We start from the raw sequence: 23,034 nt of genomic DNA, 5'->3' as shown, positions 1-23,034 counted from the left end.
TGAAGGGGCCCACAGCTGCTGACCACTGTCTACATATGTGTAACTGTCCTGGGTATAACAGGCTAAATGCCTAATGCAGAGCAGAAAGTGCAGAGACTAAACACAGTTATATAATGTACTTTATGTTACCTGAGGTTATGTAACATTGTAGTAACTATATACACACAAGGCCTAACAAATAACAGCATTACAGACCAGTTCAAAACAAGACATGTTAGTGTACAAGCATATACTGGCAGCTTGCAGAATCGGTTTCCAGACAGAAAAATAATTAAAGGGACACTGAACCCAAATTTTTTCTTTCATGATTCAGATAGAACATGCAATTTTAAGCAACTTTCTAATTTACTCCTATTATCAATTTTTCTTCGTTCTCTTGCTTTCTTTATTTGAAAAAGAAGGCATCTAAACATTTTTTTTGGTACAGGACCATGGAAAGCACTTGTTTATTGGTGGGTGAATTTATCCACCAATCAGCAAAAACAACACAGTGTGTTCACCAAAAATGGGCCGGCAGCTAAACTTACATTCTTGCATTTCAAAGATACCAAATGCATGCTCTATCTGAATCACGAAAGAAAAAAATTGGGTTCAGTGTCCCTTTAAGGCCCACACTATTTATTTATGGTCAAGGAAAGGTACAAATGCTAAAAATACCGGTTCCAGAAAAAAAAGCTAAATAATCCCACCTAGGGGAAGTGCAGAGAGTGTGGCTGTAGCCCACATAGTGGCATTGGACTATGAGACTTTGGCATTCCACCAATTTTTCTTAGATTGTTTTATTGTTTTGGCAGAGTGGTCTAGCACAGGGTATTACATATTTTTGTTCTACAGTCTATAGAGAATGCAGTGATGACGTGCAGCAAACAGAGATAAGCTAGCCCTGCAACCTGTATACATGAAAAAGATTCACAGCATAAGGATGTCTAAAGAATTTGCATTTTGAGACAAGAACAATTTTCACACAAAAGTATAAAGGTTATATAACATCCTCTTAAAGTCAATTACTTATTGATGGTGTCTAAAAGAAATCTTTATAAAATCATCTTTATTTTTTTCTAAAAATGTTCCAAAGCTAAATGTTTCAATATGATTTAGATAGAGCATGTACATTTAAACAACTTTCCAATTTACTTCTATTATCAAATTTCCTTCATTCTTTTGTATCCTTTGTTGAAAAGTACAAGCTCAGGAGTGTGCATGCGTCTGCCATGAAATGCTCCAGACACATGCACACTATCTACCTAGGTATATCTTCAACAAAGAATACAATGAGAACAAAGCAAATTCGATAAAATGAATACAATTTGAAATTTTTTAACGTATGCTCTGTTTGATACTGGATATATATATAGATGACTATTAAGGCTTACTATTTTGGAGTATGGCACAAGCGCCGACCAGAGCTATGCTGCTCTCTAAAGAATTTTAACATTTTTGTCTTGAAAATAATCAAAACTGAACAGTAATGTATCCCCTTGGCTGCCAGTAACACACTAATCAATGATTTTACCAAGCTGGCTTCCGGTAACATACAACCGTGATTTGGCTCCCTTACCTTGACTGCAAATAGCACTCACAGAGTAGTGCTTACATCTACCCATTGTTTCCAGAAAAAAAACAGCAGAGAATATACAGAACTCCCCTTCATGATTGTCAGTAAGAATTATTACCATGGTTGCCATTAACACAGAGTAGTGGATGTACTGTGTCATATCTTTTAAGCCTTATTTGTAATGCATAGTTGTATAAGAGGTCTTTAAAATGTACCTGCCATTTGGATAAATTAGAATAATAGATATTTAAAGGGCCATTATAGTAAAAATTAAATGCTCTAATCCTTGAGAGCATGTCATTTTAAGACTATCAACCCTGCAGTACTAACGGCTAGATTATGAGTTTTGCGTTATGAGCTATGCGGTGCTACCGCGCAGTTTTTTCTCACCGCTCACTTACCTGCAGCGCTGGTATTACGGGTTTTTACAAACCCGGCGTTAAAAGGCAAGAAGTGAGCGTAGAGCAAAATTTTGCTCCACACTACACTCTAATACCAGGGCTGCTTACGTGAGCGGTGAGCTGGTTATAAGTGCTTGTGCACGATTTGCCCATAGACATCAATGGGGAGAGTCGGCTGAGAAAAGTCTAACACCTGCCAAAAAGCAGCGTAAATCTCAGTAACGCAGCCCCATTGATTCCTATGGGGAAATACATTTTATGTTTACACCTAACACCCTAACATGAACCCCAAGTCTAAACACCCCTAATCTTACACTTATATTAACCCCTAATCTGCTGCTCCGGACATCGCCACCACCTACATTATATTTATTAACCCCTAATCTTCCGCCCCCAATGTCGCCGCAACCTACCTACACTTATTAACCCCTAATCTGCCACCCCCAACGTCGCCGCCACTATATTAAATGTATTAATCCCTAAATCTAAGTCTAACCCTAACACCCCCTAACTTAAATATAATTTAAATAAATCTAAATAAAATTACTATAATTAACTAAATTATTCCTATTTAAAACTAAATACTTACCTATAAAATAAACCCTAAGCTAGCTACAATATAACTAATAGTTACATTGTAGCTAGCTTAGGGTTCATTTTTATTTTACAGGCAAGTTTGTATTTATTTTAACTAGGTAGAATAGTTACTAAATAGCTATTAACTATTTAATAACTACCTAGCTAAAATAAATACAAATTGACCTGTAAAATAAAACCTAACCTAAGTTACACTAACACCTAACACTACACTACAATTAAATAAATTACCTACATTAAATACAATTAAATAAATTAAATTAAATTAGCTAAATCACACAAAAAAACACTAAATTACAGAAAATAAAATTACACCTAATCTAATAGCCCTATCAAAAAAAAAAACCCTCCCAAAATAAAAAAAAAACCCTAGCCTAAACTAAACTATCAATAGCCCTTAAAAGGGCCTTTTGTGGGGCATTGCCCCAAAGAAATCAGCTCTTTTACCTGTAAATAAAATTACAAACAACCCCCCAACAGTAAAACCCACCATCCACACAACCAACCCCCCAAATAAAAGCCTAACTAAAAAAACCTAAGCTCCCCATTGCTCTGAAAAGGGCATTTGGGTGGGCATTGCCCTTAAAAGGGCATTTAGCTCTATTGCAGGCCCAAAGCCCTAACCTAAAAAATAAACCCACCCAATACACCCTTAAAAAAATCCTAACACTAACCCCCGAAGATTCACTTACCGGGAGAAGTCTTCATCCAAGCGGCAATATATCCTCAAGGAAGCCGGCAGAAGTGGTCCTCCAGACGGGCAGAAATGGCCCTCCAGACGGGCAATGCCCATCCAAATGCCCTTTTCAGGGCAATGGGGAGCTTAGTTTTTTTTAGTTAGGCTTTTATTTGGGGAGTTGGTTGTGTGGGTGGTGGGTTTTACTCTTGGGGGGGTTGTTTGTATTTTTTTTACAGGTAAAAGAGCTGATCTCTTTGGGGCAATGCCCCGCAAAAGGCCCTTTTAAGGGCTATTGATTTTTTATTTTATAGGGGCTTTTTTTATTTTGATAGGGCTATTAGATTAGGTGTAATTAGTTTAAATATCTGTAATTTGTTTTTTATTTTCTGTAATTTAGTGGGGTTTTTTTGTGATTTAGCTAATTTAATTTAATTTATTTAATTGTATTTAATGTAGGTAATTTATTTAATTGTAGTGTAGTGTTAGGTGTTATTGTAACTTAGGTTAGGTTTTATTTTACAGGTCGATTTGTATTTATTTTAGCTAGGTAGTTAGTAAATAGTTAATAACTATTTAGTAACTATTCTACCTAGTTAAAATAAATACAAACTTGCCTGTAAATAAAAAAATAAACCCTAAGCTAGCTATAATGTAACTATTAGTTATATTGTAGCTAGTTTAGGGTTTATTTTATAGGTAAGTATTTAGTTTTAAATAGGAATAATTTAGTTAATGATAGTAATTTTATTTAGATTTGTTTAAATTATATTTAAGTTAGGGGGTGTTAGGGTTAGATTTAGATTTAGGGGTTAATACATTTAATATAGTGGCGGCCACATTGGGGGCAGCAGATTAGGGGTTAATAAATGTTAGGGGCAGCAGATTAGGGGTTAATAATATTTAACTAGTGTTTGCGAGGCAGGAGTGTGGTGGTTTATGGGGTTAATATGTTTATTCTAGTGGCAGCGATGTCTGTTGCGGCAGATTAGGGGTTCAAAATTTTATTATAGTGTTTGCGATGCGGGAGGGCCTCAGTTTAGGGGTTAATAGGTAGTTTATGGGTGTTAGTGTACTTTTTAGCACTTTAGTTATGAATTTTATGCTATAGCTTTGTAGGGTAAAACTCATAACTACTGACTTTAGAATGTGTTAGGAATCTTGGAAGTAGAGGGTGTACCGCTCACTTTTTGGCCTCCCATGACAGACTCATAATACCAGCGCTATGGAAGTCCCATAGAAAAAAGGGTTTACAAAGTTTACGTAAGTCAGTTTGCGGTAAGGCTAAAAAAGTGTGCGGTGCACCTAAACCTGCAAGACTCATAATAGCAGTGGTAGTGAAAAAGCAGCGTTAGGACCTGTTAACGCTGCTTTTTCAGCTTACTGCAAAACTCGTAATCTAGCCGTTTGTGTTTAATCCCACAGAGCACTGCTGGTTCCAAGCAGAAAACATCACTGTTCCAATTAGCAGCACTAGTTGCACTTCTGAGTCATGCTACTAGCACTGCCTGCAGTGCTCTGCGTGTCCTAAGCAGCACTTTTACTGTGTGTTTAACCCTTTAGTAGGGGTTAAATGCACAGTACTGCAAAATCGATAGTCTAAATCTGTTAGTGCATGTCATTTTTCCACTCTAATGGCCCTTTAAGTGTCCAGTATTTTTCATAAATTTTACTGGACAGCATGATGATATATTGAACTTTCTAGTTACATACCTGGCAACCTAATGTGTGTTGCACACAAACATGGGCAGAAGCAAAATGAGGCACATTGTCCCATGCACACTGTTTTGGTCATGCAGGCATGCATACTCCTTCTCTAGCAAGCATAAAGGCATTCATATTGAGCAGGGCAGGGGAAAAAACATAATTTATGCTTACCTGATAAATTTATTTCTCTTGTAGTGTATCCAGTCCACGGATCATCCATTACTTATGGGATATTAACTCCTCCCCAACAGGAAGTGCAAGAGGATTCACCCAGCAGAGCTGCTATATAGCTCCTCCCCTAACTGCCATTACCAGTCATTCGACCGAAAACATGCAGAGAAAGGAAAACCATAGGGTACAGTGGTGACTGTAGTTTAATGGAAAAATTACCTGCCTTAAAGTGACAGGGCGGGCCGTGGACTGGATACACTACAAGAGAAATAAATTTATCAGGTAAGCATAAATTATGTTTTCTCTTGTTAAGTGTATCCAGTCCACGGATCATCCATTACTTATGGGATACGAATACCAAAGCTAAAGTACACGGATGACGGGAGGGACAGGCAGGCTCTTTATACGGAAGGAACCACTGCCTGAAGAACCTTTCTCCCAAAAACAGCCTCCGAAGAAGCAAAAGTGTCAAATTTGTAAAATTTGGAAAAAGTATGAAGAGAAGACCAAGTTGCAGCCTTGCAAATCTGTTCAACAGAAGCCTCATTCTTAAAGGCCCAAGTGGAAGCCACAGCTCTAGTAGAATGTGGTGTAATTCTTTCAGGAGGCTGCTGTCCAGCAGTCTCATAGGCTAACCGTATTATGCTACGAAGCCAAAAGGAGAGAGAGGTAGCCGAAGCTTTTTGACCTCTCCTCTGACCAGAATAAACGACAAACAGGGAAGACGTTTGTCGAAAATCCTTAGTTGCCTGTAGATAAAATTTCAGGGCACGGACTACATCTAGATTGTGTAGCAGACGTTCCCTTTTTCGAAGAAGGATTAGGACACAAAGATGTAACCACAATCTCTTGATTGATATTCCTGTTAGTGACCACCTTAGGTAGGAACCCAGGTTTAGTACGCAGAACTACCTTGTCTGAATGAAAATCAGATAAGGAGAATCACAATGTAAGGCAGATAACTCAGAGACTCTTCGAGCCGAGGAATCGCCATTAAAAACAGAACTTTCCAAGATAACAACTTGATATCAATGGAATGAAGGGGTTCAAACGGAACCCCCTGTAAAACATTAATAACTAAGTTCAAACTCCATGGTGGAGCAACAGTTTTAAACACAAGCTTGATCCTAGCTAAAGCCTGACAAAAAGCTTGAACGTCCGGAACTTCTGACAGACGTTTGTGTAAAAGAATGGACAGAGCTGAAATCTGTCCCCTTTAAGGAACTAGCGGATAAACCCTTTTCTAACCTTCTTGTAGAAAAGACAATATCCTCGGAATCCTAACCTTACTCCATGAGTAACTCTTGGATTCGCACCAATATAAGTATTTGCGCCATATCTTATGGTAAATCTTTCTGGTAACAGGCTTCCTAGCCTGTATTAAGGTATCAATAACTGACTCAGAAAAACCACGTTTTGATAAAATCAAGCGTTCAATTTCCAAGCAGTCAGCTTCAGAGAAATTAGATTTTGATGTTTGAAGGGACCCTGGATCAGAAGGTCCTGTTTCAGAGGTAGCGACAAAGGTGGACAGGATGACATGTCCACTAGATCTGCATACCAAGTCCTGCGTGGCCATGCAGGCGCAATTAGAATCACTGATGCTCTCTCCTGTTTGATTATGGCAATCAATCGAGGAAGCATCGGGAAGGGTGGAAACACATAAGCCATCCCGAAGGTCCAAGGTGCTGTCAAAGCATCTATCAGAACCGCTCCCGGATCCCTGGACTCTGGACCCGTAACGAGGAAGCTTGGCGTTCTGTCGAGACGCCATGAGATCTATCTCTGGTTTGCCCCAACGTCGAAGTATTTGGGCAAAGACCTCCGGATGAAGTTCCCACTCCCCTGGATGAAAAGTCTGACGACTTAAGAAATCCGCCTCCCAGTTCTCCACTCCCGGGATGTGGATTGCTGACAGGTGGCAAGAGTGAGACTCTGCCCAGCGAATTATCTTTGATACTTCCATCATTGCTAGGGAGCTTCTTGTCCCTCCCTGATGGTTGATGTAAGCTACAGTCGTGATGTTGTCCGACTGAAACCTGATGAACCCCCGAGTTGTTAACTGGGGCCAAGCCAGAAGGGCATTGAGAACTGCTCTCAATTCCAGAATGTTTATTGGTAGGAGACTCTCCTCCTGATTCCATTGTCCCTGAGCCTTCAGAGAATTCCAGACAGCGCCCCAACCTAGTAGGCTGGCGTCTGTTGTTTACAATTGTCCAGTCCGGCCTGCTGAATGGCATCCCCCTGGACAGATGTGGCCGAGAAAGCCACCCATAGAAGAGAATTTCTGGTCTCTTGATCCAGATTCAGAGTAGGGGACAAGTCTGAGTAATCCCATTCCACTGACTTAGCAATGCACAATTGCAGCGGTCTGAGATGTAGACGTGCAAAGGGTACTATGTCCAATTGCTGCTACCATTAAGCCGATCACCTCCATGCATTGAGCTCCTGACGGGTGTTGAATGGAATGAAGGACACGGCATGCATTTTGAAGCTTTGTTAACCTGTCTTCTGTCAGGTAAATCTTCATTTCTACAGAATCTATAAGAGTCCCAAGAAGGGAACTCTTGTGAGTGGAAAGAGAGAACTCTCTTTTCGTTCACCTTCCATCCATGCGACCTTAGAAATGCCAGTACTAACTCTGTATGAGACTTGGGCAGTTTGAAAGCTTGAAGCTTGTATCAGAATGTCGTCTAGGTACGGAGCTACCGCAATTCCTCGCGGTCTTAGTACCGCCAGAAGAGCACCCAGAACCTTTGTGAAGATTCTCGGGCAGCCCGTAGCCAATCCGAATGAAGAGCTACAAACTGGTAATGCCTGTCTAGAAAGGCAAACCTTAGATACCGGTAATGATCTTTGTGAATCGGTATGTGAAGGTAAGCATCCTTTAAATCTACTGTGGTCATGTACTGACCCTTTTGGATCATGGTTAAAATTGTCCCGAATAGTTTCCATTTTGAACGATGGAACTCTTAGGGAATTTGTTTAGGATCTTTAAATCCAGATTGGCCTGAAAGTTCCCTCTTTTTTTGGGAACCACAAACAGATTTGAGTAAAACCCCTTGTCCATGTTCCGACCGCGGAACCGGATGGATCACTCCCATTAATAAAAGATCTTGTAAAGCAGCGTAGAAACGCCTCTTTCTTTATTTGGTTATGTTGACAACCTTGACAGATGAAATCTCCCTCTTGGGGGAGAGAATTTGAAGTCTAGAAGGTATCCCTGAGATATGATCTCTAACGCCCAGGGATCCTGGACATCTCTTGCCCAAAGCCTGGGCGAAGAGAGAAAGTCTTGCCCCCACTAGATCCGTTCCCGGATCGGGGGCCCTCAATTCATGCTGTCTTAGGGGCAGCAGCAGGTTTCCTGGCCTGCTTGCCCCTTGTTCCAGGACTGGTTAGGTCTCCAGCCTTGTCTGTAGCGAGCAACAGCTCCTTCCTGTTTTGGTGCAGAGGAAGTTGATGCTGCTCCTGCTTTGAATTACGAAAGGAACGAAAATTAGACTGTCTAGCCTTAGGTTTGGCTCTGTCTTGAGGCAGGGCATGGCCCTTTACCTCCTGTAATGTCAGCGATAATTTCTTTCAACCCGGGCCTGAATAAGGTCTGCCCTTTGAAAGGTATATTAAGCAATTTAGATTTAGAAGTAACGTCAGCTGACCAAGGATTTTAGCCACAGTGCTCTGCGTGCCTGAATGGCGACATCCGGAATTCTTAGCCGTAAGGTTTAGTTAAAATGTACTACGGCATCTGAAATAAATGAGTTAGCTAACTTAAGGGCTTTAAGCTTGTGTGTAATCTCATCTAATGGAGCTGATTCAAGTGTCTCTTCCAGAGACTCAAACCAAAATGCTGCTGCAGCCGTGACAGGCGCAATGCATGCAAGAGGTTGCAATATAAAACCTTGTTGAACAAACATTTTCTTAGGTAACCCTCTAACTTTTTATCCATTGGATCTGAAAAGGCACAGCTATCCTCCACCGGGATAGTGGTACGCTTTGCTAAAGTCGAAAACTGCTCCCTCCACCTTAGGGACCGTTTGCCATAAGTCCCGTGTGGTGGCGTCTATTGGAAACATCTTTCTAAATATCGGAGGGGGTGAGAACGGCACACCGGGTCTATCCCACTCCTTAGTAACAATTTCAGTAAGTCCTCTTAGGTATAGGAAAAACGTCAGTACTCGCCTGGGTACCAGCAAAATTATTTAGTCCAACCTACACATTTTCTATGGTATTGGCAACTGTGTTACAATCATTCAGAGCCGCTAAACACCTCCCCTTGTAATACCACGGAGGTTTTCCAGCTTAAATTTAAAATTTTGAAATATCTGCCAATCCAGTTTGTTTGGATCAGAACCGTCACCCCCGCAGAATGAAGCACTCCGTCCTCATGTCTGCAAATTGTGTACGCAGTGTCTGACATGGCCCCTAATAATTATCAGCGCCACTCTGTTCTCACCCCAGAGTGATCACGCCTTACCTCTTAGTCTGGTAATTTAGCCAAAACTTCAGTCATAACAGTAGCCATATTCCTGTAATTGTGATTTGTAATGGCCGCCCAGATGTACTCGGCGCTACAATATCACGCACCTCCCGAGCGGGAGATGCAGGTACGTGACACGTGAGGCGAGTTAGTCGGCATAAACTCTCCCCTCGTTGTTTGGTGAAATATGTTCAATTTGTACAGATTGACTTTTAATTTAAAGTAGCATCAATACAGTTAGTACATAAATTTCTATTGGGCTCCACTTTGGCTTTAGCACATATTGCACAGATTATCTTCCTCTGAATCAGACATGTTTAACACACTAGCAAATAAACTAGCAACTTGGAAATACTTTTCAAGTAATTTACTATAATATGAAAACATACTGTGCCTATAAGAAGCACAGAAAAAAGTTATGACAGTTTGAAAATTAACTAAACTGAAAGTTATAGCATCAAATCTTTGTAAAAAACACAATTTTAGCAAAGGGATTGCTCCCATTAGCAAAGGATAACTAACCCTGATAGCAAGAAAAAAAAAAAATACAGAAATAAACGTTTTTTTTTTATCACAGTCAACTAAAATCTCTACAGCTCTGCTGAGAGTGATTACCCCCCTCAAAACAAGTTTTGAAGACCCCTGAGTTCTGTAGAGATGAAGCCGGAATCATGCAGGGAAGACAATAAACTTCCTGACTGAATTTTTTGATGCGTAGCAAAAGCACCAAAAAAGGCCCCTCCCCCTCATACATAACAGTGAGAGAGATCAGTAAACTGTCATAAATTAAATAAAACGACTGCCAAGTGGAAAAAAATAGTGCCCAAAACATTTTCTTCACCCAGTACCTCAGAAAATTAAACGATTTTACATGCCAGCAAAAAACGTTTAACATTAATAAATTGAGTGTTTTATTAAAAAGCCTGTTGCTAGTCCCTGCAAATTAGGCTAAAGTTTTATGCATAAAGTATAATTCCAGTGAAGTGCCATTCCCCAGAATACTGAAGTGTAAAATATACATACATGACAGCCTGATACCAGTTGCTGCTACTGCATTTAAGGCTGAGTTTACATTATATCGGTATGGCAGAATTTTCTCATCAATTCCATTGTCAGAAAATAATAAGCTGCTACATACCTCTTTGCAGATTAATCGGCCCGCTGTCCCCTGATCTGAAGTTTACCTCTCCTCAGATGGCCGAGAAACAGCAATATGATCTTAACTACTCCGGCTAAAATCATAGAAAAACTCAGGTAGATTCTTCTTCAAATTCTACCAGAGAAGGAATAACACACTCCCGGTGCTATTATAAAATAACAAACTTTTGATTGAAGGTATGAAACTAAGTATAATCACCACAGTCCTCTCACACATCCTATCTATTTGTTGGGTGCAAGAGAATGACTGGTAATGGCAGTTAGGGGAGGAGCTATATAGCAGCTCTGCTGGGTGAATCCTCTTGCACTTCCTGTTGGGGAGGAGTTAATATCCCATAAGTAATGGATGATCCGTGGACTGGATACACTTAACAAGAGAAACTACCATTGGTGCAGCAGGTGCAGTGATGAAGCTCATGTAGGCATGTGTAAAATGCATCAGATCATAGGGAACACACCTCTCTACTTTATGGCTCATATCCAATAAATTATTGTATTAAACTCATCACATGACTCAGTGTTCTCTTTTTTTCATATATATAAATTCATCATACAGTGACACCAGGGCCCAAATTCTGGGGGTGGGGGGCATAGCAACCACTCTATACATAGGCATGTGCAGAATGTGTACACTTCAAATGCAGGGGAGACTTTTATTATATAGTGCAGGTTGCAGGTCTACCTCTCTATCTATCCTTAACCCCTTAACGACCAACGTTGTACCCTGTAGGACATTGATCGTTATGCCATTAAGGACCAGCGACGTACCCTGTATGTCACTGCAGTCCTGGGCTTCTCTCTGCTGTGATCTCGCTCAAAAGAGTGAGATTGCTCTATTTCTGCATGCCCCGCGAGTGGAGCACTGCAGAAATAGAGCTGTAGAGTTGTCTACGCAGAGAGGGATCGGGGAGGGGGGGGTGTTAAGGGGGGGCAGCTACACTACAGCAAATGATTAGGGAACCCCCCAAAAAAAGCCATGTATTATGGCAAAATGGGTACTGGCAAACAGCTGTCAGTACCCAAGATGGTGGAAGATAGGTAGAGGGGGGAGGGTTAGAGAGCCATATGGAGGGGATCAGGAAGGTTGGAGGCTGAGGGGGGATCCATTACTGCAAAATAAATATATAAAAAGATAAATAATAATAATAATAAAAAAAATTGCCTTTTATATTTGTACTGGCAGACTGTCTGCCAGTACTTAAGATGGTGGTGACAATTGTTAGGAGTGGGAGGGAAAAGAGCTGTTTGAGGGGGTCAGGGAGGGATCAGGGGGTGGGATGTGTCAGGTGGGAGGCTAATCTCTACACTAAAGCTAAAATTAACCCTACAAGCTCACTACAAGCTACCTAATTAACCCCTTCTTTCCTGGGCATAATACAAGTGTTGTGCACAGTGGCATTTAGCAGCCTTCTAATTACCAAAACGCAAGGCCAAATTCATATATATCTGCTATTTCTAAACAAAAGGGGATCCCAGAGAAGCATTTACAATCATATGTGCCATAATTGCACAAGCTGTTTGTAAATCATTTAGTGAGGAAACCTAAAGTTTGTGAAAAAGTGAACAATTTTTTTTAATTTGATTGCATTTGGCAATGAAATGGTGGAATGAAATATACCAAAATGGTCCTAGATCAATACTTTGGGTGTCCTACTAAAAAAGTATATATACATGTGAAGGGTTATTCAGAGATTCCTGACAAACATCAGTGTTCCAATGTAACTATCGCTAATTTTGAAAAAAAAAATGGTTTGGAAATAGCAAAGTGCCTACTTGTACTTATTGCCCTATAACTTGCAAAAAAATCAAATAACATGTAAACATTGGGTATTTCTAATCTCAGGATAAAAATTTAGAAAATATTTAGCATGGGTGTTTTTTTGGTGGCTGTAGATGTGTAACAGATTTTGGGGGTCAAAGTTAGAAAAAGTGTGTTTATTCATCATATTTTATATTTTATATTTTTTTGTATAATAAATTATAAGATATGATAAAAATAATGGTATCTTTAGAAATTCCATTTAATGGTGAGAAAACGGTCTCATAATATGTGTGGGTACAGTAAATGAGTAAGGAAAAATTACAGCTAAACAGAAAAACACAGCAGAGATGTAAAAATAGCCCTGGTCCATAAGGGAAGGAAATTGAAAAATGGCCTTGTCCCTTAAGGGGTTAAAATCATTATAAAGAAGCAGCATATGTATTATTACATAGCTTACTAGAGTTACCTTTGGGGGACGAAACATTTTTGCACCAGGGCCTTATGTTGAGTAGGTCCACTACTAGTGCAGGGCTCATTGCTATTTTAGATGGCAGTTTGTTGCAGATGTCTGAGCCTGAATGATAATACAAGAAGTGATCTCTAAAGCTTATTTCTTTATTGTATAGTAAGATCCAGTTATCTAAAGAACAGACCTGAAATACTGTGTCATATAGTGTTTTTTATACATACAATAAGCATCTATATTTTTTAAACAACATCCATTTAAAAGGGAAGCAAATTAAATGTATGCTTTGGGTTGATTGATTCATGTGAATTGCTCAATATTTTCTAAAGTTAAAAACTTCTATTCAACATCATTGGATTGTTTGGCAAATCACTGGGTAATCATCTGCTTCAGAGCACAATAAAGTACCTCAGAGGATCAGAAAGGATTGTAATTAACAATCAGTCTGGGCTTTCTATGGCAGAAAAGTGGATCTTGGAGTGCAGCAAACAAAAGCAAACTGGTACAGGGCTTTTTATTAAATAGAACTGAGGCTTTGTGGTTTCATTTATAGAAATACAATAGGTTAAAGTGAAGCACAATCAAAAAACTAAAAATGACAGTACTAAATCACAAAAAAAGTTTTTTATTATGTACATGTTTTCTAATTGATGTAGGTTTCAGTCTTAGCCTCTATGCGTCAACAGGATCTTGTGCTGCACATCGCACTCCCAGCCATACTCTCACTGATGTCATATTAAAAGGGCCACTGTAAGTAAATATTTTCAATCTTTGCATTTTTACATTCATATATACATGATAAGGAATGTTTATGTGAATGATATTACTCATATTGTATTAAATTTGGTCAACTTATATGACAGATAAAATTGTGCACAAAGTGGTAGTATGGTATACATCCTAGATTAGGGCATATGTATAAACTACAGGTGGAGGGGGGTGTCACCCACGTAGTACATTAGTTCTTAACCTATCACATGTGATTTGTGTCTTTAATAAGTAAACAAGCTTACACCCTCAGCTACGATTACGGCATTTGCCGAAACATGTCAGCACCAGGGTACGTGGGGGTACCTCCATTCCACCTTTGCCCCAGAGGTTTAAGGCTTTTTCGAAGTGTCTCCTTTATTAACACTTTAATAAAGAGACGTTTTTGTTGTGAAACTACCACGGTGCCTTCTTCTCTTTTTTGAAATTACTGCCTGATTGGATATGCTTAAGGCACGGGTACTCACACTTCCTGAGCAGCAGTGAATCACCCCTGTAAGACACGGTATTACGCTGGAACAACGGTCTCCCCTTGGTCGTTGGACTCTCCTCACCTGCAGGATCCTTCGCTCCCAGCTGTGACGTCACAGAGTTCCGGATTGACCGCAACCAACACGCTGAGACGCTGTAGGGACCCCACGCCGCGGCTCGACCTCCTGGCTATCGCTGTGGATGCACAGAATTCAGAGGGATCTGGAGCCAAGAAGTTTCAAGGTGGGTCCCCCAAGAATCAGCGCCACATCAGAAAACCATTTGCAGGTCGTATGTATGCACACAGAACTTTTGGGGGCTACTGTGATGTGATGAGATTTGAAGCAGGTGTTATACACTAGGGGTGCATTCACAAATAAGCAACTACAACAATTACGCTCACAGGTGCTGCAAACTTTCTCTAATATATAATTACACTGCATGTCCCATGTGACTCTCAAGCTTGCACTGTCAACTATATTGTTGTTGCCATACCAAAGCTGTTTCGTATATAGAATCAACAGGAGGCTAATCAAAGCTTGGATGTATCCACACATTTATATTCACTCTCTAAACTGGAGGACCAGAGGGTTAAATGAACTTGAACTTGAGAACTTTGTTTGTCACAGATCGAGCTCACCTTCCACTCAGTAAGCTTTTTGAAGAGGCTTGAATTTCTCTTGACAAAAGAATGTCGTCTCAAATGGGACATTTTGGACATTACAAAAATATCTCAGCCTGGGGATTATACCTAGGGGACTACGCATAGCCTAAGTTCCCCACTTTTCACTGTAGAGGATGTAGAATTTATTACTGCATGAATGCCATATTAACAGATTGTTCGATACGCTTAATTAATATGCTTATAGATTTATAAGAGAAAGCTGTTACAGGAATATAACTGTTGATATTGAACTACTGCAGTCAGAACTAAGCATACGCAGTACATATGTCAAATACTCTCACAATATGATAGCATTTTGAGAAGCACTTTGGATGAGGCTAAAAATAATATCATGGGTATTAAGCATGAGAAATACCTTAGGGACCAAAGTGATTATGACAACAACAGAGTCTATATTTTGGAACAGAAACAAAGGTCACTTACACCAGATATAAGAAAGATAATAGACCTCAAATCCCAGGGACAAGTGGGTCAGAAGGGACATTCCACACTCAAAAAAGTCACTTTCTCTGACAGCTGAGGTAGAGTCACAAGAGGACTACCAATACTGGTGCCTCTTCAGGTGATGAGAATATACAAGTACCCACAGTCCACCGTAAACCAAAACTAGAGCCACAGTTCCACCCCAGTACAAGCCCAACAACAGGTAGCAGGGGAAGAGGGTAGGGGTAGACAATCCAGATATCAGGATCTTGGATAGTACTAATAATGCCCCCAATACCCACTACTGCCACTTCTATGGAACGGGAGAGGGGAGAGATTGAGCAGCTTTTTTCCCAGGCCCCCCATAGGACAAGAAGGGGGGGGGAAAGGTGGAGATCATTAAAAACCAGGTCCTCGTCAGGAGGAGATATCAGGGCAGGAAGTACAACTGACACCAGTGATTAACCTTTCTAGCCATACATTGAGCAAGGTTGAGGAAAAAGTCCTAGGTTTGGGACTTAATTTTGTTCCTACTGATAAACTTTGATCTATTCACTACATTAGTTGATGTAAACAAACCTCATCAGAACATTAACATTAAAGAAGCATTTACAAAAATGACCAGGCTGAGGATATCTATACAGGTGTTTCAGCTAAAGAGCAAATAAATTTATCTTTAACTTTTGAAGAATGTTGTGATGTGGTGGATCTAGAGTCACTACATAGAGAGAACTATTGTGGTGATATGAACTCTGCCCACACCAATACCATTGGTCCCAAATTCAGAGGTGCATCCAAATTTTACCCTATTCAGTCGAGGGGACCCATCCTGGAAAAATTCCAGCGAAGGGTTGAGGAAGATTTAAATAAATTGGCATACACCTCTGGCTATGGAACTAAAGGTAATCTTAGTGCTAAGGAAAGAAAAGCACTCAAAAATTTAAGTGGAAATAAGAATTTGGTGGTGAGGGCGGCTGACAAGGGGGGATCTGTTGTTTTAATGGATAGGGTATTCTTTATTAAAGAAGCCCTACGGCAACTCAATGATCCCAAACAATATACCATATTGGATTTTGACCCCACAACTAGGTTCCTAAAGGAACTTTCACACCTGATTGATGATGGGATGGAAGGGGTTTTTTTTTGATGAAGGCACTAGTGATTATCTATACAACAGTAACCCCAGAATTCCTACCTTCAACCTTCTCCCTAAGGTACATAAGTCCTTGGAGAATGTTGAGGGTAGACCCATCATCAGCGGGATTGGTTCTATGTTGGAACCATTATCCAGATGGTTAGATTCCCTTCTACAACCCCTAGTGGGGGAACTCCTCAGTCACCTGAGGGATACCAAACAACTCCTTATAGAGATAGAAAAGATTTCTTGGAGGGAGGGCTATGGCTGGCTATCAGTGGATGTTAAGTCACTATATTCATCAATTCCACATAGCTCAGGTTTGGAAGCCATAGCCTTCTTTCTAAGAAGATCTACAGAATACAGTGATGATTTCATTAGGTTTGTTGTCAGGGTCACCGAATTCCTCCTCACACACAACTTTTTTGTGTTTGAACTCGTATTTTATCTCCAGAGGTGTGGCACAGCCAATGGGAGCAAATTTGCTCCCCTCTTACGCCAACCTATATATGGGTTGGTGGGAGCTGTGCCACATCTATTGGGATAGAAACAGACAAAGAGGCAAAATTGTTTATTATCGTCGCTATATAGACGATCTGCTTTTTGTCTGGGATGGAAGTGTGGAGGAAGCAGAGATATTTGCAGAGTATTTGAATATTAACAAGGCTGGCCTACAGTTCACCCATGAGTATGGATCTACTAGAATCAATTTCTTGGATGTTACCCTTCATGGTGTAAAATCAGAACATGTTAAGGTTGAGCTTTATAGAAAACCAATAACTAGAAACACTCTCTTACATGCCCATAGCAGCCACCCGAAACAGGTATTCAAGTCAGTCTTGAAGGGTCAGTTCACCAGGGTTAAGAGGAATTGTACCCGAGATAGTGAACACTTCAAGCATGAAGCTGAACTAGTTACTAAGTTTCAAGAGAGAGGGTACCCCAAACAGGATATATGTAGGGCACGTGAGGAAGTAAGGGCCATAAAAAGGACCACCCTACTCAGCGAGGAAACAATCCTTATGTGACACTAAATCTGAAACAGTTAACTTTTGTTACTCAGTTCAGTAGGCAATATTATCAGGTGGTGCAATATTATACGCAAGCATATGACAGTGCTGAAGGCTGATGACGAACTTGCACATATTGGCCACACAAAGGGTGAGGTTTGCCTTTAGAAGAGGCAAAACAATAGGCAATTATGTAGCCCCCACACAATTAAAAACAAGACGAAATAAATACATCCTCTTGGTTTAAGGTATAAAGGAGTTTACAAGTGTAATTTTAGCAGCTGCATAGCTATGTGAGACATGCCAAAAATTAGGAAATATATTTAGGAGTGCCTATTCAGGAGAGACATTTGCACATAGGGCGCACTTCAATTGTTGGTCCACGTATGCAGTCTATCTTCCTCAGCGCGACACAATGAGACATTCAATACACAGGTCAAACGTCTCGACAAGTCAGAACCAGGATAAGGGAACATATAAATGACATCAAGCAAGGCAAACTCACTACCCCCCTAGTGAACCACTTCAAGATAAAACACAATAAGGATCCAGGGACATTGTCATGGACAATTATTGAAGTGGTAAATACACACAATAGGGGAGGTGATAGGGAGAATTTGCTCCTCAAAAGGGAGGTGTTTTGGATACACAGGTTGCACACCAGAGTGCCCAATGGGCTAAACTCTGAATATGATTTAATTAATTTCTGGTGTTAGCCTGTGTATTCGAGACAAAACATTATAATGCTGATACATGCTTACAAGTATATGTATATACATATCTATGGATAAACTTCCCCCTAGGTAACTACACACATGGCTAAGAAAGTGATTAAATATATCCTAGTGTAAGCATACTAGGGTAAAATATAGTTATATGCAAAAATGCCAACTAGTGTAAGCTGATAAAAATAACTCTCTGGTGCCTCCAGTATTGTGTCTGTTTACAGGTCCATATATGTATTTATTTTTATTTCTATTTTTAATTTTATCGTTCATAATTAATTACTAAACTGTTTTTCAATCTTTGCATTTTTACATTCATATATACATGATAAGGAATGTTTAGTGAATGATATTACTAATATAGTATTCATTTGGTCAACATATATGACAGATAAAATTGTGCACAAAGTGGATAGTATGGTATTACATCCTAGATTAGGGCATATGTATAAACTACAGGTGGAGGTGGGTGTCACCCACGTAGTACATTAGTTCTTAACCTATCACATGTGATTTGTGTCTTTAAATAAGTAAACAAGCTTACACCCTCAGCTACGATTACAGCATTTGCCGAAACATGTCAGCACCAGGGTACGTGGGGTACCTCCATTCCACCTTTGCCCCAGAGGTTTAAGGCTTTTTCCGAAGTGTCTCCTGTTTTAACACTTTAATAAAGGACGTTTTTGTTTGTGAAACTACCCGGTGCCTCTTCTCGTTTTTGAAATTACTGCCTGATTGGATATGCTTAAAGGCACGGGTACTCACACTTCCTGAGCAGCAGTGAATCACCCCTGTAAGACACGGTATTACGCTGGAACAACGGTCTCCCTTGGTCGTGGACTCTCCTCACCTGCAGGATCCTTCCGCTCCCAGCTGTGACGTCACAGAGTTCCGGATTGACCGCACACACGCTGAGACGCTGTAGGGACCCACGCCGCGGCTCGACCTCCTGGCTATCGCTGTGGATGCACAGAATTCAGAGGGGATCTGGAGCCAAGAAGTTTCAAGGTGGGTCCCCAGAATCAGCGCCACATCAGAAAACCATTTGCAGGTCGTATGTATGCACACGGAACTTTTGGGGGCTACTGTGATGTGATGAGATTTGAAGCAGGTGTTATACACTAGGGGTGCATTCACAAATAAGCAACTACAACAATACGCTCACAGGTGCTGCAAACTTTCTCTAATATATAAATATTTTCTATGCCTGTTACTAACTAACTACCCCAAATACGCTTTTTATCAATAACATTTCATTAACATATCTCTACCGTATGTCAGAAATCTTGTCTGCAAATTTAATTGTTTTCCAAACCCACTCCGTGGGTATCCTTTGCTCTGTACCAATCCATTTACGATACCTAGGTTTCAAAATGGCGCTTTAAACACAAAGTTATTGGTTTCAGTATTTTGAACATGCAGTGCTGAAAATAGTGAGCAGGATAACGTGACATCATCGGCGAATAAAAGATATAACTTTTAGAACGTTATGAAACTTAGTTTTGGAGAAAATATAGGTCAGTAGCTTTTAATTAATGTTTATTAACTTTAATATGTTAGTTGTTTAGCTTAAAAATTATAACAGAAAGTAATCCTTTAAAGGCAGATATCTCTAATATACAGAAATCCAAGATAATCATATTGTGCTACAAGAATATCAACTTCCACAATGACAATGGTAATATCATCATAGTTAGAGATGGGGTTAGGGTTTGGGTTAAACCTTTAAATTTAGAAAACAAAGCCATCAGTACTTCTTCATAGTTTAAAACTCATATATATAATTGCCACATGTTTCAAATTATAACGTACAACTGACGCATTTTGGCAGGTATGCCTTAATCATAGACGTGACACATAGTAAGACTCCCACATTCACACAAAATACAGGATAGTTATCATATTCACTTTTTAATGCCACCATCTCTCCTCCATCTTGACAGTTGCTTGGAAGCAGCAGAGGTTCCAGAAATCATATTATGGAGCAGCAAACACCCTTTTGGTGGAGTCACTGTGGGCATAGGATGGATGGAGGCGAAGTCCAGGGTGTTCAATCGGAAAGGAGAGGTAGAGTTGCAGGTGTTCTGAGGGCAGAGCCAGATGGTCCAGGGGTGTGATTAGGCAGTTGTACGACGTGGCCTGCCTTAAAGGATAGGGGCAGTGATTAGTCATTTTAAACTTTTTACCCTTCTCTTCTGATGATGAATGCGAGTGCAAAATAGTGATGCTTTGCACCGATTGCTCCATTCCTAGAAGCTCCACTGGTAACCAGGAACAATTGATTTGTCTAGCTAAGGAACAATACAGTCTTAGCAATGATGAGCAAAGGATTGTCTAAAAGAACAAAATAGGGTAATTAATGTACTCACACTTTACCAGACACCTTTAATTGGCTATTTTTATTTTCACAAACATTTTTTTTAACTGTTGAATATTGTTTTTTAGGAGAGTTTTTTTTTACAAAACAATGATTATACAAAAAATAATATTGTCAGATATTAAACATGTGATTCATTAGTAAACGTAATGTTATTATTGCTAAATATAAATCAGTTTTAAAATATTCTTACTCCTTACTGTCTCTAAATACATGTTATTGGATAACAAACTAATATCATGATTGTTTAAGAGATACCCGACACACAATGGTGCACACTGTTAGAAGCTGTGACATCAGCCCAATGACTAGGGCTAACAATGTCCAGAAATAGACAGGGAAAAAGAAGAACAAAGATGTTCTCTGTTCTCTGGATTGATGACTCAAGCACTACAGAAAATATGAGGAGCCAGAGATGCTAATGAAGGGCAGCTGAAGTGCACTCTGCTTCAAGTCTATGGGGCAGCCAATACAGGATCTGATATGGCATCTTACTGGCAACACCACCAAGCTGTATCTGCTGTTCTATTGATGGGCAGCCTTGAAGGAGAAATTAACAAGCACCTGTAGGGGTGCTGAAATTACATCCTAGCTACAACTGGAAAGCCTTATAAATGTGGCTGCAATCACAATCTTTCTGATACTGGCTCCCAATATCTAGGCTTTGGCCAATATTGTCTGTGTTTTTCAAGTTACCATAATCCAAAATAGATTTTGCCCAAAAAAAGCCTGGTGGCAAATGAGTTTTTGATAGAAAACTTACCAAAATTGTGTTTTCAGATGCTAAGCTCTAAGCATTTAGGAAAAATAATAATTGATGTGTTAAAATTAACTTTTTTCCATTTTTTAAGCCATAGCGATACAAACCATTTCACCAGTGGCATTATGGGTACTATAGGCATGTGTGCTAGATGGTTGATTTGTACTGATAGTAAAAGTTGTGTTCATTCTATTTTACAAGATGTTATTCAACAATCAAGAGGAATCGCTCAGAAAATGAATATCTCATAGAAGAAAATAGCTGCAACAAACACTGCCGTTTATAAAAGGTTTATATCCATTCACATATTGAAATAATGAAGCCACAAAAATCATGCAGAAGTTTACATTTACTTCTGCATAACAGGGTATTCCTTTGCAAAGTAACAGCATTATGAAAAGTCTATAGTATTTTAAATTGTTAAAACATAAAAAAACTCTTTAAAAAATATTTTTAAAATAATGTTACAGTAGATTATTTTAAACTGATATCAACAATTTTACAATATCACAATATTTACATTACGGCCACCATATCACAACACAAAATATAATATAATTAATTAAGGAATATATAAGTAAGTAAAATGCTGTCTTTAAAAACACATTTTTTTGGATCTGTATTTAAAAAACAAAACAAAAAAAAACACTGAGCAAAACATCTGGGATGCCACCAAAAGAAATAAAATTTGAAAAAAAAAATGATTTGCGCAACAATTGTGTAGTAAAAAAACCTAAATACTGTAACATCATATTACAAAAATACAAGCATTTACTAAACGTCAATATTTTAAGAATGTGATTGTTAAATGCCATATCTGGATGCTGTCATCAAGATTTATGCTTTCTAGCAGAAAAATGTGTATGCCCTTTACCCACCAACAAGTTGTCAAGTTCCCTGGCTCCCCCAGAAAAAACAACACTCAAACTCCAGAGTAAAACACAAGGACACTTTTTTGGGTAATAAATCAGGTTACATCATGTCTATTTAATAGATAAACATTTCAAATAAGTAAATAATAAATGCTATAAATATTTACAAGATTAATGTAAAACTTTCATCAACCCAAGGGTTCTAGTCCAACTTTCTAACCCCTTGCAAATAAGGCCCTACCACAAAGTTATCTAGACACAGCAATAATCTTCTATATCCATTATCATTGCTACATAATGAGCTAATCAAACTGCTCTCCCAACTCCCAGAGAAGCTAACTCAATACTACAATTGGCCATAATCAGAATGCCTGAAAGAAGAAGGACTAGCAACCCTAAAACAATTCTATGACCCTACACAGATTAATCAACCCTAAATAGACAAAACGGATGGGCAGGAAGGAGATGCCATACCATTTAGCCAAAGCAACTGTCATGAGATGCAGGACATATGCAGGACACAGCAATGATGGTACAACTCTATTTTATTGCAGAGCATAACAATACACATCTAGTCAGGTTGATTGTACTAAACTAACTGTGACACAGACACCGGACCTAAGCCCGCCCACATACTAGTGACATCACATCCTGCTCTCATCACATCTTCCCCTTTTCAAAGGCAAAGCATACATTTGCATATAATAAATAACAAGGTACACCAACAGGGTATACAACAACATTTTTGTTTTTGAACATTATAAAAACAGATAGATTAGAAAACATGAACAAATAAATTACATCCTGACTTGGACATCGGGGTAGACTACCCTAG

This window comes from Bombina bombina, chromosome 6 (genome assembly GCF_027579735.1).
Source record: "Bombina bombina isolate aBomBom1 chromosome 6, aBomBom1.pri, whole genome shotgun sequence".
NCBI classification, from domain to species: domain Eukaryota; kingdom Metazoa; phylum Chordata; class Amphibia; order Anura; family Bombinatoridae; genus Bombina; species Bombina bombina.
Note: the sequence above shows the minus strand (reverse complement) of the source record.